The sequence below is a fragment of the Arachis hypogaea genome, chromosome 11 (assembly GCF_003086295.3).
Source record: "Arachis hypogaea cultivar Tifrunner chromosome 11, arahy.Tifrunner.gnm2.J5K5, whole genome shotgun sequence".
Classification (NCBI taxonomy): domain Eukaryota; kingdom Viridiplantae; phylum Streptophyta; class Magnoliopsida; order Fabales; family Fabaceae; genus Arachis; species Arachis hypogaea.
In genome coordinates, this window is record NC_092046.1 from 92,914,596 (window position 1) to 92,919,154 (window position 4,559).

Below are 4,559 nucleotides of genomic sequence, written 5' to 3' on the forward strand. Positions count from 1 at the left end.
GTATAGGCTAGAACTATTGGCGGCCATTCCTGAGATCCGGAAAGTCTAAACCTTGTCTGTGGTATTCCGAGTAAGATCTGGGAAGGGATGTCTGTGACGAGCTTCAAACTCGCGAGTGTTGGGCGTAGTGACAGACGCAAAAGGAATAGTGGATCCTATTCCAACATGATCGAGAACCGACAAATGATTAGCCGTGCGGTGACAGCGCATTTGGACCATTTTCATTGAGAGGACGGGAGGTAGCCATTGACAACGGTGAAACCCAACATAAAGCTTGCCATAGAAAGGAGTATGAATGATTGGATGAAGACAATAGGAAAGCAGAAGTTCAGGGGGAACAAAGCATCTTCATACGCTTATCTGAAATTCTCACCAATGCATTACATAAGTATCTCTATCTTATTTTATATTTTATTCATATTTTAATTATCAATTCTCCATAACCATTTGAATCCACCTCACTGAGATTTACAAGATGACCATAGCTTGCTTCAAGCCGAGAATCTCCGTGGGATCGACCTTATTCACGTAAGGTTTATTACTTGGACGACCCAGTGCACTTGCTGGTTAGTTGTGCGGAGTTATGATAAAGAGTTAAGATTACAATTGTGCATACCAAGTTGTTGGCGCCATTGATAATCACAATTTCGTGCACCATGCACAACCTCCAAGGCATATTGTGAATGAAGAATTGGAAGAAAAAGGGCAAGCACCATGTTCCCCTACCTATGATGATTCCGCATTAACATATAATCCTTTTAAGTTTGATGAATCCTCCCCCATTGAACTTGGAATTGATGTTGAGGTAGACTTCACTCAACCTCCAAGATATGATTTGAGTGATGGGGAAGAGATAGAAGAAATTGGTGAGGAAGAATGTAAACTTGAGGAAGCTTGGCAAGAGGTAGAGTTTAAAGAATCTTGTCAAGTGGTGGAAGCTCCTAGAAGAGGATGGACGGGAGTGGATTATGCTTTATCAAGATCATTGGAAAATCATCTACCTAAGTTGCCATCTAATCCTTCATTTGAGTGGGTAAAACTCATTACTCTTAGCTTTATTATCCCACTTGAATTTGGTTTGCTTGAAACGGATGGCCAACATAGGGCGCTTTGTAGAATTAAGCGTAAGAGAAGGATGTTTAGTGGTTGGCGTTGTAAATCTAGGCTAATTATGGTTGGAAGCTCAAAATTTTGGAGCATGGATTGGTGTAGTTCTCAATTGAATGGGTCTAGGAGGATAGTTTGGTGCCTTAGTGAGAATTTGGCTTGCTTCTCACCCAATTGGAGCTATAATGATCAACTTGAAGATGGGTGTGAAAACAAAGTATGGGTGATGAACGGATTTTTCGTATGGTTTAGAATTCTTCAAATAATTCTCGTTGCAAGTATAGTTTCTAAACCAACAAATAATCCTCTCATGCAAAAAATTGTTTGTCACAAGTACAAACCCCAATAAAAATAACCGAAGAATTCAAATCTCGGGTCGTCTCTCAAAGGAATTACAGGGAAGTGTTCTTATTATTCGTTATAGATAGTATATTTTGGGGTTTTGTGATACAAGACATGAAATGTAAATGACAAGAAAGTAAATGAAACTCAAATGTAAAAAGGTCTTGGCAAGGGTTGATGGTTAAGGGTCTTTATCCTTGTTACTAACCACAACATGATAATTGCAAAGATCAATCTCATTAAGTCATCCTCTAACAAGTGAAGGAAAGTCAAATGAGCTACGTCAATCCTAATCCATAAGTCCTAGCCACTCACCAATTAACTAAGTGAGAGCTAGAGTCAATGGACACCAATCATTAATCACTTGGACATTAGCAACTCAATTTCACCTAAGTTACCATCCCAAGCCAAGAACACAAAAATCTACTCTAACATCCTTCCAAGCATTTAATCAAACACTTGGAAGGCACAAAAGGAAAGCAAGATAAAATTGCAAGAAATGTAAATCTATAACTACCAAGAGCAAGGAATTAACAACAATAAAACAAATCAACAATAGAAGAAATCAAACATAAATTGCATTAAGGAAAAGTAGAAGAAACAATAGTACATCAACAACAAAGTAAATAATTACAAGGATTAAAGTACAAAACTAAGAAAGTAAATGTAGAAGAACAAGAATTTGTAAAGGAAAAGTGAATCAAAGCTTGAATTAAACCTAGATCTAAGAAACCCTAATCTACATCTAACCTAATTCTTGAGAGAAGACAGAGCTTCTCTCTCTAGAAACTAACTAAAGCATCATACTTAACTATGTGTTCTCCCCCTCTTGACTCCTCTTGATTTCTGCATGTAATAGGCTCAGAAATGAGTTAGATTTGGGCCTGGGATTCCCAGAAATCACCCCAGCATTTTCACTTTAATGAGGTCACGTGCGAGCATCGATGCGTACGCGTGGGTCACGCGTACGCATCGTTTGGAATTTTTGCTATCCACGCGTACGCGTCATGTACGCGTACGCATCGCCACGCGACTTCAATTCCACGCGTGCGTGTCTGCTACGCATGCGCGTCGATGAGTGCATCCCAAATCCTTGATTTTCCATGGTTTTTCCAATTTGCATGCTTTTCTCTTCATTCCTTTAATTCATTCTTAGCCTTTTTAACCTGAATTTACTAACAAATACATCAAGGCATCTAGTGGAATCAAAGGCGAATTAAAATTAACCAATTAAGGGTCTAAAAAGCATGTTTTCACTCTTAAGCACAAATTAGGAGAAATTCATGAAACCATGCCATTTCATTGGATAAATGTGAGAAAGGTTGATAAAATCTACTCAATTCAGCAAAAATGTACCACGAAATAGTGGTGCATCAGTGGGATCCCGAATCACACAAAGAGAATCAATTTTGGAAGCTCATGGTTTGTGAAGAACTCCATCAAAGCTTGATGTAAATGACATAGAATGATGGAGCTTATTGGAGATTCAAGCATTGGTGGATGTTCCAAGATGAATTCAGGCACAAGCCACCTTGATGAAGAGCTCTGATAAACCCATATTTTATGATATATTTTGTGCTTAATTTGAGTGATTTATTCAATTCATCACCCACTTATTCATATTAATTGCATGATTTTACTTCTGCTTCCTTATTATGTGATGTATGTGAAAAACATGTTTCCTATGCTTTAAAATTAATTATTTTAATTACCTTTATTTCCATTCGATGCCGTGATTAGTGTGTTGAGTAGTTTCAGATCTTCTAAGGCAGGAATGACTCAAAGGATGGAAAGAAAACATACAAAAATGGAAGAAAAGCACAAAACGGAGTCCTTGAAGAAACTGGCATCCATGCGATCGCATGGATGACGCGATCGCATGCCAAGCGCGAATCAACAGCGACGCGGCCGCATGACTGACGTGACCGCGTGACAAGAAAAGCTCCGAATGACGCGACCGCATGACACACGCGGACGCGTGACAGAGGCTACGCACCAGAAATTACAGAAAACGCTCATAGCGAATTCTGAAGCCCTTTTTGGCCCAAATCCAAGTCCAGAAGGCATATACCAGAGGTTATGAAGTGAGGGAATGCATCCATCCAGGAGGAGCTCGCTAATTTTTACTATCCATGATTTAGATTTAGTTTTGAGAGAGGTTCTCTCCTCTCTCTTCAGGATTAGGATTTAGATTTAGGATTTTTATTCGCTTTCAGGATTATCTCTTTTGATCAGGTTCAATATTCCTTTTATTTTCTTTTTCAAGTTAATTTATGAATTCTCCTATGTTCCAGATTATTTGAATTAATGCTATTTGAGGTATTTCAGTTTATTATTGCTCTCTTTTATTTATGTTACTGTTACATCCCATCTGAAGGCATTTTTATTCCAGTAGATTTACTTTTCTCCTTTTGGTCTTGGTTAAGAATTCAGTAACTCAGGAGTTATCAAACTCAACATGATTGATAATTGTTATCTTTGTTAATTGAATTGAACTTCAATAATCCCAATCTTTTCTTAGGAAATAAATAAGATTCGAAGATCAAACCAATTAATCCCTTGACCTTCTTTTATCTCAGTAAAGGTTAACAAAGTGGAATTAAGATTCAATTCTCATCATCATTGATAAGGATAGCTAGGATAGGACCTCTAATTTCTCCTACCTTGCCAAAAGTTTATTTTACAGTTATTTATTTATTTTTAATTTCCATTTAAATTATTTGTCATATTTGCTCCTCATTCTTGAAACCCCAATTTTACAATCTCCATAACCAATAATAAGAACATACTTCCCTGCAGTTCCTTGAGAAGACGACCCGAGGTTTAAATACTTCGGTTATCAATTTTTAAGGGGTTTGTTACTTGTGACAACCAAAACGTTTGCACGACAGGGATTTTTGTTGGTTTAGAAACTATATCTACAACACGATTGTTTTTATGACATTCTTTACTGGCAAGATCTCAGTTCGTCAAAATGGCGCCGTTGCCGGGGAACTGCTAACGTGTGCCTTATTATTGGTTATTGTAAATATTTTTCTTTTACTTGTTTATTTATTTCTATTTTTCCTTTTTAATTTTATTTGCTACTAAGGACTCTCACCCCTCTCGCT